Below are 16,371 nucleotides of genomic sequence, written 5' to 3'. Positions count from 1 at the left end.
TGGGTTGCCATTCCCTTCTCCAGGGAGTCTTCCCAATCCAGGGATTGAACCTGGGTCTCCCATGTTGCAGGAAGATTCTTTACCATGTGAGTCACCAGGAAAGCCCCATATATGCTTTTATGTGTGCATAATTCATTCATAATAACAAGTTTTACAAAATAATTATTAAAGTACTGTTTCTGCAGCTTTAGTGTCATTCTCAGTTATTAAAGATAGGGAAGGAAGAGATGCTGTGACCTGGCACAGACCCCATCATTCACCGCCATCCCCACTTCTATATCCCCCTTCTGAACAATTTGGAGAATTCTGTAGCTGTGGCATCTGTGACATCCCTGACTTTGAACTTCACCAAGATCTTTCTTATGGATACACAGTGAGACTGTTCCAGAAGTCATATTTCAAATCTTTCTAGTTGGTCCATAGTTTGCCATTTGCCATGAAGGACAGCTGTATATGAACCTCAAGGTTCTATGTAACCACCAGGAAAGATTTATGGCAAAATGAAGTGGAAGCTATCATTGTTTTAAGAGTTTCAACTCATTCCTTACCAAGTTGGCAAAAAGTAAATTCTGTCTAATTGAAAGCTTTAATGATATACTAAACATGCTCATTTTAATATGCCAGATCAAGCTAAGAAAGAATCAGTTTCACTTTTATTCTTTAAAATAACAAAACTGCATTGTTCAGTGGCATGAACTCAGAAAGAACTGAGATGGTATCCAGTCTGATGTAGACTTGCTGTGTGGCTGGCCTGTCACCTAATCTGCCGTGGGTATCAATGTCCTTTTCTTCATATAGGAATGAGCATCACTACTCGACAGTGTTGCTGCAGAATTGTTCAAGGCAACACACAGAAAGCATCTTCACAGTGTTTCCAGCATGTTTCCAGCAACTGGAAATTCACCCTTTCAGCCTCAGACAGTTAAATTACCCAGAATAAGCAAGAAATTTAAAAGAAACCAAATTGTCATTACTGCAACTATTCCTGAGATCCCCTTAAAGTCTTCAATGTCCCAGCAAAGGCAGGAAATAAATGTGAAGGAGTAAGAAAGGATAGGTGTACTAAGTCGTCCAGTCATGTCTGACTCTTTTTGACCCCATGGACTGTAGCCTGCCAGGCTCCTCTGTCCATGGGATTCTCCAGGCAAGAATATTGGAGTGGGTTGCCATTTCCTCCTCTAGGGGATCTTCCCGACCCAGGGATTGAACCCCCGTCTCTTATGTCTCCTGCAGTAGCAGGCAGGTTCTTTACCACTAGCGCCACTTGGGAAGCCCCAAAGAGATAGGGGTTCACAACAAATATAAGAATTTTTTTACTGCAGATTTCTAATCCTCCTTAAGATACAGGCTACCTGTGAATTTATAGAATCAAAGCAGATTCAAGGGAGAAAGACATTTACAAATGGTAAATTCTAAATAATGAGGAAATTTGATAATTAAGATATTTAATCTGATAAAAGATATGTCTAATGCAGTTTTATTTGTGTCTTTATAAGAAAAAAAATGTTTTTATGACTCTGAAGATCAGACAGAGCAAGAGGATGTAGATTTAAATTAAATCAGAGAGATTTCAGTTAAGCTTAAGGAAAAAACATTCTTAACCATCAGAGGCTTTTCAGTTAAAAAACCACTACAAATAGTTACGGAATTTCCATCCCTAGAGATCCACAAGTGGATTGTTATTTGTGCTGGATATTTTGGAGTATTCCTTACTAAGCAAATCCTTTTTAAATCCCATGATTTTAAAATATCTATCTAAAGATATAGATAGATGGATAGATGGATGGATATAGATGGATAGATAGATGGACAGATGGATAGATGGATAGATAGATGAATAGGTGGATAGGTGGGTAGATAGATGGCTAGATGGATGGATAGGTGGATAGATAGATGGATAGATCGGCATTACACGTGTTAATGGAGAGATGTATATAATATTCTAAAATGTTACTTTGAATTTTATCAAAATTCTAATGCGAAATAAAGTTTTTAGATCCAAATTTCTTAAAACATAGATGGTGTATTAGAAGCATTTCCCCATATTATTTAATATTCTCTGAAAATATAATAGTCCCTCATCATTCAGTTTCAGGTTTTTCTTTACTATAAACAACTGTGTGATGAACATTCTTGAACATAAACATTTTTAAAACTCTTTTCTCATCTGTCACCCTCCAGAAAATATGTATCAACCAGAGCCACCTACTTCATTTCACCTTCAGTTGCTCTGAGACTAGCATATAAAACCTCTGCAGAGACACTTCGGCAATAGCCCTATTTCAAATCTAGTGTCAGAAGCCAAAGTTAGGCAGTAATGGCGATTCAGAGCTCTTCATACTAGGTTCACACCAGTTACGTACACCAGGTGTTTCAGTTCTCCTTAGAAACATGAGAATCCTGGAAGCAAGGCATGGAGGAACCGGCTTCTTAAGGAGACCCATTTTCACAGGGAGGCTGCAAATCCCCCCTGAAACAATGGAGAAATTTGATGAGAGGTTCTTAGGTACTTTGGCCTCAGAAGTCCAATAACTTACACAATTGCAAACATTATGCAATATATACTTTCAATTACAGCATTCCTTTATTCATAAAAGAATAAATTTAACCTTTACAGAAACTCTCATGTTTAATTTAAAATACCGAAGAATTGATGCTTTTGAACGGCAGTGTTGGAGAAGACTCTTGAGAGTCCCTTGGACTGCAAGGAGATCCAACCAGTCCATCCTAAAGGAGATCAGTCCTGGGTGTTCATTGAAAGGAGTGATGTTGAAGCTGAAACTCCAATACTTTGGCCACCTCATGCGAAGAGTTGACTCATTGGAAAAGACCCTAATGCTGGGAAGGATTGGGAGCAGGAGAAGGGGACGACAGAGGATGAGATGGTTGGATGGCATCACTAACTCGATGGACATGGGTTTGGGTAAACTCCGAGAGTTGGTGATGGACAGGGAGGCCTGGTGTGCTGCGATTCATGGGGTCGCAAAGAGTCGGACACAACTGAGCGACTGAACTGAACTGAATGTGTACCTAATTCCAGAACGTGAAAATTCATGAAGCAAGAACTGACAGACTCAAAGGGAGAAATAGACCAATCCATATAGTCAGAGATTTTAATACTCCTCTTTCAGTGTACTTGATAGAACAAGTATAAGCAAACTTGTGATGGATATAGATTACCTAAGTGACACAGTCAACCATATTAACCTAATTAACATTTGCTGAACACTACACCAAACAACTACTGAATACACATTTGCTTTCTAGAGCACATGGAATCACCACCTAGGTAGACCACATGCTGAGCCACAGCATATAATTCAACCAGTTTTCAAACAGTTTAAATCTTACAGCAAATGTTTTCTGGCCACAATGGAAAAGAAATAACGTCGAGGCTTTATGTGGACAGGTAATCAAAAACATTCAAGATAATTGTGTCTAGGAAAAAGAAAACATCATTAAGATTACAATGAGCAACAAAAATAATTTATGAGGGAAAAAAGAACTAAAAAAGACTGAGAAGTCTTTGAAAGAAAAAAAATGATAGTAAACAATCAGATAAAAAGAGAGGTTCTAGGAAGGAGATACAAGAGCCTCTATCTTTATTCTTCTCAAAGGATGCCAGTAATGAGACAGCTGATAACATTGCAGGTCCCTGGATCCTCTAGATTCTTCAGGAATATTTTTAAGGAATGTATTTGTAGTTTTATCAGTGTTCCTGCATATGGGAGAGCTGGGGCTCTTGCTAAAGTGCAGATTCCTACTTAATACTTCTGGGTTGGGGCCTAGGAAAGTCTGCATTTCTAAAAAGGTCTCAGGTGATGCTGACACTGTTGATCTGTAGACATTTTGTGTAGTGTAGGAAGCTTTAGAAGAGACTGTCATAGAGCCTGCCCATCCAATCATGTACAAATTAAATCATATGGACAAAGCCAACAACGTTTTCTCATTCCATAACCCTTTCATCATTAATTACAAGCCAATTTTATACCATGTATAAAATGTATTTTTTAATGTATCTGAATCTTTAAAGTGATGTTTAGTCGCCAAGTTGTGTCTGACTCTTGGAGAGTTCACTGTAGTCTGCCAGGCTCCTCTGTCCATGGGATTTCCCAGGTAAGAATGCTGGAGTGGGTTGCCATTTCCTCCTCCAGGGGATCTTCCTAGACCAGAGATCAAACCTGCATATCCTGCATTGCAGGCAGATTCTTTATCCACTGAGTCACCAGGGAAGATAGTTGAGCATGCAACAATTGGTAAAACAAAAGTAAAGCAGGAAAGTAGGTAGAGTGGCCCTTTACTTCCAGTGTCTTGTGATGTGATCAACACTCCCAACTATTATTTTCCAGGAGAAGGACTTCAGGTCTCTCAGGTGGCAAATCTGATGTAATTTAAAATACTTAAAATTTGCACTCATGAGCTATGTTACCGGAGAAGGCAATGGCACTCCACTCCAGTAATCTTGCCTGGAAAATCCCATGAATGGAGGAGCCTGGTAGGCTTCAGTCCATGGGGTCGCTAAGAGTCGGACACGACTGAGCGACTTCGCTTTCACTTTTCACTTTCATGCACTGGAGAAGGCAATGGCAACCCACTCCAGTATTCTTGCCTGGAGAATCCCAGGGACGGTGGAGCCTGGTGGGCTGCTGTCTACGGGGTCGCACAGAGTCGGACACGACTGAAGCGACTTAGCAGCAGCAGCAGCAGCTATGTCACAGACAAACAGTTTCTGTTAATTGTAAAGAAGATGTGACCATATGAAACAGGACCTATGCTTATCTCCCGGAGAGAAATTTGATGGCTACTACACTCCTTCAGGACTTAATGACCAGCTGAGTGAAATGACAGAGATCCTTTGAGACTTCTGACACAACAAAAGGAGGTATACAGTAAAATAAGCTCTGGTCACTGAAAGACTGAGTCAATACATTCTGCTTTTTCTTTCATGTCAATTACCATGGAATTAGAAACCGAAATCTATTTATTAATTCAAACTATGCCAATTGTGTTCTTCAATCAAAGATTCATTCAGCCATGTCTGATAATACCTAATGTTATCAGACATGGCTGAATGTTATCAAACATGTTGCAGGCATGGTATTTCTAGAATATCAATTATCTGAAAAAGAGTTTATGTTCCCCAGAAATTGCTTCCCAAGTCAGGTAACTTTTTAAATTTAAATTTTGACTTTAAACTTTTATTTGGAAATAAATTGCAATAGTACAGAGAGCATGATGCACCTTTTACCCAGATTCTCCTATTGTTAGAATTTTGCCCCATTTTCTTTATCATTCTGAACTGTTTGAGACTTATTTACCTACCTCATGGCCTTTACCCTAGACACTTCAGTATGTGTTTCCTAAGAATAAGGATATTTTCTTACATAATCACAGTCTAGTTACCAACTTTTGTAAATTTAATATTGATGCAATATTCTAGCTAATCTATCATCTGCATTCCAAATTTGTCACTTGACCCAAAAATGTCTTTTATAACCTTTCTTTTTCCTTCAGAAGTGAATCCAGTCTAAGATCAAATATCATATTTAGTTGTCATGTCCCTTTAGGGTCATTTGATTTTGAAAATTCCTTTAGCTTTTCTTTGTCTTTTATGATGTTGACATTTTTGAGGAATTTATTCGCTCTCTTTTTATAATTTTATTTATTCATGTATTTTGGGCTGTGCTAGGTCTTTGTTGCTGCATGGGCTTTTCTCTGGCTGCAGTGCACGGACTCCTCATTGCGGTGGCTTCTCTTGTTGTGGAGCGTTGGGCTTTAGGGCAGGCAGGCTTCAGTAGCTGTGGTTCCCCTGCTCTAGAGCACAGGCTCAATAGTGGTGGCACACAGACTTAGCTGTCCCTTGGTATGTGGAACCTTCCAGGATTAAGACTCGAACTCCTGCATTGGCAGGTGGATTCTTTACCACTGAGCCACCAGTGAAGCCCTTTTTCTCGAGTTTTTTTAATGGAATGGTTTTCATTTAGAATTGTCTGGTGTTTCCTCATGATTAAACTCAGATTATGCATTTCTGGCAGGAATTTTAGAAAGTGATGTTATGGTCTTCTCAAAGTATCACATCCAGAAAGGATGATACTTTTTAAGTTAAAAAAAAAAATAACAGTGCCCTTAAAGACTAAATATTCCATTTAAAAATAATCTCCTGTTAATTTATATGCTTTTTCCAAATGAAGTGACATGTTTTCATTACATAATTTTTTTCTATTTAGAACAAGCAAGCAAGCCAACATGCTATCTATTTATTTTCTGAGGTTTTCTGTTGACTTCATTTTCTGTGATTTTGTTTTGTGATAAAGCATTCAGTAGCCTACAATACGGAGAAGGCAATGGCACCCCACTCCAGTACTCTTGCCTGGAAAATCCCATGGATGGAGGAGCCTGCTGGCTGCAGTCCATGGGGTCGCTAAGAGTCGGACACGACTGAGCGACTTCACTTTCACTTTTCACTTTCATGCATTGAAGGAAATGGCAACCCACTCCAGTGTTCTTGCCCGGAGAATCCCAGGGACGGGGGAGCCTGATGGGCTGTCGTCTATGGGGTCGCACAGAGTTGGACACGACTGAAGCGACTCAGCAGCAGCAGCAGCAGCCTACAATAGCCGTGGGAGGGAAACATCCAGAACCATTTTTATAATATTCATTAAATTTTTCAAGTGAGGTTTCCAAAAGTGTCTTATTTTTGAAATATATTTGAAATTAAGACTTTTGAAATGAAAATATTTGCATTTGCCCCATGTCACTAGATTATTTAGTCATAACCTTCATGAATTAAATGAGCCATATAGGTCTTGTTGCAACAGACATTAACACTTTTGTCTCTGAACTGACACTAAAACTACCATTAAATATGGTATGATTTCATGAGACTTAGGCTCTGTTCACTTACATGTCTGAATTACAGATGAATTCAAGAAAAAAAGTGCATCCTGACAGATGGTTTCAGTTCATTGTACTTTTTCATAAAGAACATTTGTTTTCGATTTGTCTATAAATAATGAAAGAAAACACAGCTGAGGGGCCCAGTGTGATTTTTATAGAACATTCATTTTTGGAAATCTGATAAGCTTATAACCACAGATGTTTAAAATCATTCTAGTATAAAATTAAGAAACTTGGGGTGGGGGGATCCTATTTGTCAGGTGATTCAATATTTAACTTATCAATTACTTAGCACTATTTGTCAAACATTTTGTGTCTTTAGCAGTTTTAGAAGAAAAGATTTAAATATTTGTTAAACTTCAGTGCTTATTCCAGGGACTTCCCTGGCTATCCAGTGGTTAAGATTCTGTGCATCCAATGCAGGGGGCATGGGTTCAATCCCTGGACAGGGAACTAAGATCCCACATGCCACTGGGCCAAAAAAAAGTGCTTATGACAAAATCTGAGCATGTAATTTTTATTCATGAATCATACTTAAAGGTTTAAGTAGATAGGCAAATAGAACAATAAATTTGAGTGTTAATGATATAGAATGAGAGAATTTTGCATGTGCACATGGACCTATTAGAAACACAGAAACACATTTGCACATGTGGGCACACTGGCTGTGGGTATGTTTGTACTGTTAAGAGGATCTGTCTTATAAAATTGTTCTTAAGGGGTATAAATTTAGCAATGCAAATCAAACAAGAAATTTTAAAACGTCTTCAAGATGAAAAGATACTTTCCATTGGCAACAATCTGGCCAACAGAATTTAATTTTATTTGTTCTATAAATTCTTCAGTAGATAACAGTTGTGACCAAATCCTTGCTTATGTCAGACATAATGCTCTGCTTTGGAAATTCAACAAGCAAATTACGACTGAAAATAAGTTTGTTACATATATGTATTAATCATCTAGAAGGTAGTGTGAGCAACTCAAATAAGTTTCCTTTAATTTGAAACTGAATTTTGAACACTATGTGAGATATTTAAGGGTATTTTGTAAGAACTTAATAATAACTTTAAATCGCTTGAGAGAACTATTCTGTAACATAAATTTTTATTAATATTATGCCTCCTACTGTCCAGTCTATAAAGGTAAACTTTGACAGACCACAGTGACAAAATACACACTTCACATTAGTGTTCAAAACTGAATCTAAATTTCTCTGAATCATCTTTGGGTAATACATTTAGGAATGGAAGAAGCCAAGAGTTGGTCCTTAATTTCTACTTATTCCTCTAAGAAAATAAACATAAGCTATAAAAGCTCTCCTTCAGAACCACCCAGCATGTCATCTATCCCCTGGACATACAAATAAAGATAACCCAAATGTATGATCCCCCCCACAACTGAAATTCTTTTAGATAAACATGGCATACTTCACAATTCATTTATAAAGAGTTACTTCTTGGTCAAAGGGTACAAATGTCCAGTCATAAGATAGTTAAGTTCTAGGTATATGATACTTAGCATGCTGTCTATAGTTAACAATACTGTAAGACATACTTGAAAGGTTCTAGGAGAGTAAAACTTAAATATTCTCACTACACACACACAAAATTAAACTTCTGTGAAAAGCTGAATGTGTTAACATTGGGAATGTTAACATATTGTGAATCATTTTGCAATATATACATGTATCAAATCATCACATTGAACATCCTAAATACACAATGTTATGCTAATTGTCCCTCAGTAAAGCTAAGAAAATTATTAATTACTTAATTTTTAAAGAATTATTTTACCATGGTCATCAGACAAACTTCCTTTTTAAAAGATTTCTCAAATACCATTTCTAGAGCCACATGAGTGGAAACCAGTCAAAGTTGAGAGAAAGGAGAAATCTGACAACTCCTATGCTCAACTATGCTGTTATTTATGGAGAAACACACGAAGGCATCCTTTGTCATAGTAGTTTTCTTTAGGTTTTGGACGTTTTTGCCAAAGAATCACTGAGATACAAATGTCACACAAATGAGTAAGACAGAGGATTTCCTTCTGAACACAATTGACAGAACAGGTGCTGGATAAAATGGAATTTATCCAACTGCCAAGGAAGGATGTACTCCACATTTGTCAAAGGTTACTCATGTTTCTCATCAAACACAAAGAAGCTGCTTGTACCATAAATCAGAACATGTCAGAATCTGGAGAATGGCAAAGTGGTTTAGGAATGCGGACTTGGGAGACAACCATCAGGTTTAAATTCTAAATTTGCTACTAATTTGCTGTGTATTCTTGGGCACTTAACTTTTGGGGTCTCAATTTCCTTATCTGTACAATAAGAATCATACTACTTACCTCTAGAGGAGTGGTTTACTCTACTAGAGTAGTAATGAGGATTAAAGGAATTGGTGCATGTGAAGTACTTAGAACACTGCTTGGAACAAACAAGTATTCAAAAATATTGGTTATTATTATCTCCTTTCCTAGAGCAACACAACATGAGGGGACCCATTAGCCAAAGTCTTCTTTCACCAAAGACTGGCTATTTCATTTCTTGCAGTTGGTCTGATCCAGACATGTCTATTCAGCCGGTTTTACCTTCGTGAAGAGCTTTATTGTTTATTATTATTATTAAAATCACTGTTTGGCTTCATTGTCCCTTAATAGGCAAAGCACACAACTCTAAAACAATGTTCGGTTTATTTGGCCCAATCTCCGTTTTAATCTCCATTTCCACAGTGTTTTATGTTGATCCTATCACAAGCAGCTACTGAGTATTCAATCAGCCCTTCACACCCTGTAAGGCACAATGAGAAAACATTTCAGGGGCTTCCAGTCCTCTTAAGGAGACTACATTTAATCACCTGAACTGATTATTGAGCAGCCCCTTCAGTTCTGTCCTTGGTCACATCTTCCTCATTTAAACTTCCTCTACCATATTAGGTACAAAGTCTGGATTTGCACAGCTTCTTGCTTCCTCTGTTTTTTTCAGTCCTGGAACTTCTCCATCTCCACTATAAGCAAATTCAAGTTCACTCACCCTCACTAGACCCTAGCTCAATAATATTTTGCTTCATCTTGTAAATCCTTTCACACTTCTTAAAATTCCTCTCATAATGGGTATATGGAAGAAAATACAGGTTTTGCAATCAAGAGACTTGGATTTTAGTAAGTGAGTGTATTACCATTTAAGCCTCCATTTCCTTATCAGCAAAATGGGAATAATAATAACTTTATAGTGCTGTTGTAGAGTTTAAATGAAAGTGTATGTGAAGTGTCTGTATAGTACCTGGAACATTACCTTCCATCTCTCCCATCAAAAACCCTCTTGGGTACCACTTTATTGAGGAAACAGAAACTGTCTTGCAAGAGTTGTCTCTTCCTTTGATTAAACTTTCAAAATTATGTCCCTACATTCCTCTCTTCTTTCTCTCCTGCCTTGGAGGAAGACACTTCTCTTCCATCCAGAGCCAACCCCTCCACTCTCTCCCTAATGTGTTTAATGGGCACCATCAGCTTTTTATTTTGTGCCAGGAACATCCACGGTACTAGTGATTCAGAGATAAAAGACCTAGTCTTTGCCTTGAGGAGTTAGTCGGGAGGAGATGGACAAGGAGATGATTACAACACAATGAGGTCTGCATAAGGAGGACTGGAAACTTGAGAGAACAACAAAACAGAACCAACCAATCAGACAAAAAACCAGCCAGCGACGCAGTATGATTTTCCGTCCTTCCATCTCATCACGCCAAAAGACAAGACCACCTAAAAATGAAACTTCTGCCTTCTAGGGTCAACTCACCTGGATTCTATTTGCAGTTTAGGAACACAGAAGATTTGCCAGTGTCCTAAGTCACAGTGCAGGGTGGGGGGTGGGGCGGTGGTGGTGAGGGAGCTTCCCTGATGGCTCAGATGGTAAACAATCTGCGTACAATGCAGGAGACCTGGGTTTGATCCCTGGTTCAGGAAGATCCCCTGGAGAAGGAAATATCTACCCACTCCAGTATTCTTGCCCGGAAAATCCCATGGACAGAGAAGCCTGATGGGCTGCAGTCCATGGGGTCACGAAGAGTCGGACACAACCGAGCGACTCAGCCTTTCACCGTCGCTTGTCAAGGCACAGGGAGTCTGCACCTGCGGGCACAAATGAATGCTTTTGCCTTTCCAAGCGTAGACAACCCACTCCACCCACCGCTGTGCATTCCACTCTGGTTTACTCAGCAGTGACACTCATTCCTACCTACATCTTTGTCCCCTAAACACTTGTGTGCACACACGTGTGCACAAACACACTCCTGCAGGGACAAACTTCAGTAGTCACCTCAAACCTCACATCTACCCACTTACGCATCACATTCACTCCATTACTCATACGCAGGAAATACTCATTCACACGTGCTTTCTCAACCCCAAGCTGTTCTCTGTGACATCTTCCGTCCTTTCTGTCCCCTGGCTTTTGATGCTCTGATTTCAAACAGCCACATGCCCGCCCCATCCAATGTCCGCCGCAAGAGCTGGGTGCTCTGTCCACCCCAGTCTTCCGTTTCCTACTATAGTTCTTAAGTTTTCACAATTGCTGCCTCTACTTTCTCTCCTAAGCCATTCATAATGTGGCTTCTAACTCTATACTTTGAAGAGTCAGTTATGGTCTTCCAGTTTATAAATGCAGTGGTCTATTTGCAGGCATCTTTCTCTCTGCAGCAAACCTCTCTGAGGGTTTTTTTCTTTTTTGTCTTTGCTTGTACCATCCTCCTTTCTGCCACAGTCTTTTTTTTTTTTCCTTTATTGGACAGTGCTCACCCAGGTCCTACATATGTCTAATCTCTTTCCTTACTTTCTCCTTTTCTTTCCCATCTCAGAAAATGAGTACTTTCTGGGAATTTCTTGGCAGACCAGTGGTTAGAAGTTTGTGTTCTCACTGCCAAGGGCCCAGGGTTCAACCCATGGTCAGGAAATTAAAATCATACAAGTCGCGTGGCGTGCCCAAAGAAAGAAAGAAAATTAGTACTTTCCCAAATCTAGTCCTCTAGTCCTTGTTGGGGCTTCCTTTGTAGCTCAGCTGGTAAAAACTCTGCCTGCAATGCAGGAGACCCTGGTTCGATTCCTGGGTCAGGAAGATCTGCTGGAGAAGGGATAGGCTACCCACTCCAGTATTCTTGGGCTTCCCTGGTGTCTCAACTGGTCCTTGTTGACTAATCTTATTCATTTCCAAGACTTCAACTAGCACTCAATATCATTTCCAAATGTGCGTCTCTAGCCAGGGCTCCCTCTGGAATTGAGATCCTGCATCCCAAACCACTGATGGGATATTGACAAAGAAATTAATTACAGTCATTTTAAACATCACATCTGAACAAGCTCATTGTGTTGTGCTGTGCTTAGTCGTTCAGTTGTGTCCAACTCTTTGCGACCCCATAGACTGTAGCCCACCAGTCTCCTCTGTCCATAAGGACATCTATAAGCTGGGAAGCCCAGGTTATAGATATTTGTCTTTAGGTTGGGGAAGCCATGGAAAACGTCTGGGCAGGGTGGCGATATTATCACATAGCAAGACTCATTTACATGAAATGTATGGGACAGATAGGGTGGGAATGGAATATTAGAGGCAGAGAAACTGGTTAGGAGACAGCTGCTATGTTCTAGGTGTGTGTCAAGGCCTTGATTAGGTGAAGACAGTGAGAAGAGGAAAGTGAAGACAAATATGAGAGACAATAGCAGGGAAGTACTGATAGGATTTGGAAATTAAATGGTTATGAGGAAATAGATTGAAAAATGACTCTTAAGATTTCAAGTTTGATGAGTAGGAGAAACAGAGCAGCCAGGAGAAGGATCTGGGGCTTTGTATGTTTGTAATGAGCTTTTCCCCTGGTGGCTTCCCTGTGGCTCAGATGGTAAAGTATCCGCCTGCAATGCGGGAGACCTGGGTTTGATCCCTGGGTTGGGAAGATTCCCTGGAGGAGGGCATGGCAACCCACTCCAGTATTCTTGCCTGAAGAATCCCATGGAGAGAGGAGCCTGGTGGGCTACAGTCCATGGAGTCACAACGAGTTGAGCACGACTGAAGTTGACTTAGCATGCATGCACCCTGGTGGCTCAGTGGTAAAGAATCTGCCTGCCAATACAGGAGAAATGGGTTTGATCCCCAGTCCAAGAAGGTCCCACGTGCCGCAGAGCAACTAAGCCAGAGCACCACCACTATTGAGCCTGTGCTCTGCAGCCTGCAAGCAGCAACTACTGAAGCCCACAGGCCCTAAAGCCTGTGCTCCACAACAGAAGAAGCCATCATGGTGAGAAGCCCCATGCACGGAAACTGGAGAGGAGCCCCTGCTTGCCTTGCCGCAACTAGAGAAAAGTCTGCACGCAGCAACGAAAACCCAGCACAGCCAAAAATAAGTAAATAAATAAAATTCGTTTTTTAAAAAAACATCTATAAGCTGATAGTCAGAGCCTAACACGCTTTTTAAATTTCACTTCCCGCAGCTCTCCTTTCTGGTCAGACTGCTCCACTAGCCATGCTCCAAAACACTTTTGTGTCTTTGGCCTCTGTCCTCTAGAAGGCAACACGCATTCCCTCACCACTTCCAGCCAAATACCCTTCATTTCTTCAAGACTTGTTTCAAGCCCACTTTCCCCTAATTCTAAGATCATTCCAACTTCCAGGGATCTCTGAAGCATTCTGAACCCTAGATTTCTGCACCTCTACCACTCACCTCTTCACTATTTTGGTTACTCCCCTTGACGTCGATTACATTTTTATATTTCTCTCTTGGGTCTGGAGGTATTTGAGGAAGAGTATCATGCTGTCCTTTAGGAAGATTACTCTTGGAGTGGTATGCAGGGTGGTTTGGGTAGAGATGGGAGGCTGCAGGCAAGAAAACCAGCTAGTAACCTATCTCAGGGTCAAGATGGAAGGTGATACACTGACTGAAGAGCTGCCTTCTCAACTGGATTTGGGAGCACAGTACAAAACAAAAGATAAAATGCATTTGTATTACAAGCTTAGAGAACACCATGAAGGCTTAATCTCACAAGAAACTATGTGGAAATTAGCAGGTTTTAGGAAAAAATTGTGAGAACATTAATATGGGTCACTTGGATTTTGTGGTAGAAATCTGTTCATAATTGAACTTAATCATTTCAGCAGTGTTTCAGTGTGAACTCAAGCTTTTCCCCTCCTGGTTAGCTTTAAAACGAATTCAGTATAATGACAAATTATGTATTTAAATTTGGTTAGGATCTAATAAGAAATTCTTTGCTTCAGTTCAGTTCAGTTCAGTCGCTCAGCCGTGTCCGACTCTGCGACCCCATGAACCGCAGCACGCCAGGCCTCCCTGTCTATCACCAACTCCCGGAGTCCACCCAGACTCATGTCCATTGAGTCGGTGATGCTATCCAGGCATCTCATCCTCTGTCGTCCCCTTCTCCTCCTGCCCTCCAATCCTTCCCAGCATCAGGGTCTTTTCCAATGAGTTAGCTCTTCGCATGAGGTGGCCAAAGTATTGGAGTTTCAGCTTCAACATCAGTCCTTCCAATGAACACCCAGGACTGATCTCCTTTAGGATGGACTGGTTGGACCTCCTTGCTGTCCAAGGGACTCTCAAGAGTCTTCTCAAACACCACAGTTCAAAAGCATCAATTCTTCTGTGCTCAGCTTTCTTCACCGTCCAACTCTCACATCCATACATGACCCCTGGAAACACCATAGCCTTGACTAGACGGACCTTTGTTGGCAAAGTAATGTCTCTGCTTTTTAATATGCTATCTAGGTTGGTCATAACTTTCCTTCCAAGGAGTAAGGGTCTTTTAATTTCATGGCTGCAATCACCATCTGCAGTGACTTTGGAGCCCCCAAAAATAAAGTCTGACACTGTTTCCACTGTTTCCCCATTTATTTTCCATGAAGTGATGGGACCAGATGCTACGATCTTTCTTTGCTTATCACCTAGTAATTCCTGGGATAGGAAATTATAATTCAATCCAAGCACTGGAAAAAAGAGCTGATTTTTTTGAACATTATCTTTAAATGACAATAAATCTGAAGGTACAATCCTTATACTATTCAAATTGTCTATATTCATTTAGTGCTTAATTCAGCTTCCCCAAGTATAATTATTTGAAATTCTACTTTGGTAAATAGGCAAACCAAATCCCATCACTATGGTAGCTGGGGTTTCCTTGGTTATATTTTCCACAGTTCTTTCATGTTAATAATTTTTTTCCCTACAAGTGAAATGTCAGTGACACTGATTTTAGCATCCTGTTTTTGCAAGAGCTGATGTTTTATCAGAGCCCCTGTCTTATCAATTGAAAAGTTCAAGGGTGTGTTAGCCCTGATGTCTGTAGCAATGAAATGCAATGCTACTGCACATTTTTTTTCCCGCTTTTCAGGTTTGCTGATTTTTGTGTTTATTTTCTCATGGTTTCAAAACTTACTCAACCAAATTCCCAAGTCTGGAGTTATTTTCTGCCACTGCAGTCACTGAAGCATAGTTTTGTTTTGTTTGCCATCCGGCACATCCTCCGGTTCCACGCAGAGGGGAAGAAGAAGAGAAGAAAGGGGGAGCAGGTGCAGAAGTTCTATTCACAAGGGCACTGACCCTCAGCAGGGGCGTGACAGGGTTTTAAAATAGGATTAGACACCCAAACAAGAAAAAGGTCACACTTGACATTTCCACTGGAAATACCAATGCAAATAGAGCTGATCCTAGGAACATTTTTCACACACACACACACACACACACACTCACAATTTTAGATAGGTCCAAGAAAAAAAAAATGATGCATTTCCATGAATTATTTCTTTAAAAGCTCAAAAAAGCAACTATTGGAAACAAGCCTTGACAATAACAGCAAATATGAAACAAAAGGCAAACTTGAAAAATATTTTTTTTTCTTTCACTTTTTGGTATTTGTAAGGTTTGTTCTGTATCATGGGAAGAAAAGTAAGAATGGAGTTTGATGGGGAAAAATAGCATAATGAGTTGGAAACTCATTTGTTTTTAAAAATTAAGTCCCTAATCATATCAACCCCATTTCCACCTGCAAATTGTCTTATTTGTCATCTGTGTAACTGTTGATAGATTAGTAACATTTTTTGACTATTTTCTATTTGTATATTCAAAAGTAGTTGACCAGAGCATTCAAGATCAAAATAAAATTTGGAGGTTCCTACAGGAGGACATCTAGGAAAGTTTGAGGGCAGGAGGAGAAGGGGGTGACAGAGGATGAGATGGTTGGATGGCATCACCAACTCAATGGACATGAGTTTGAGCAAACTGCAGGAGATAGTGAAGGACAGGGAAGCCTGGCATGCTGCAGTCCATGGGATCGCAAAGAGTAGGACATGACTTAGCAACTAAACAACAACCTACAAAGAAATCTGTCTCAAGCTGAATCAGGATCCACTAACACCTATTGAAGATTTCCAAATCATTCACCAAAAACCAGATTGTTTACTGAACTCATAGTGTTATTCTGAGG

Source organism: Giraffa tippelskirchi, chromosome 11 (assembly GCF_054371585.1).
Source record: "Giraffa tippelskirchi isolate mGirTip1 chromosome 11, T2T-mGirTip1v1.2.pri, whole genome shotgun sequence".
In the NCBI taxonomy this organism is placed as follows: domain Eukaryota; kingdom Metazoa; phylum Chordata; class Mammalia; order Artiodactyla; family Giraffidae; genus Giraffa; species Giraffa tippelskirchi.
Note: the sequence above shows the minus strand (reverse complement) of the source record.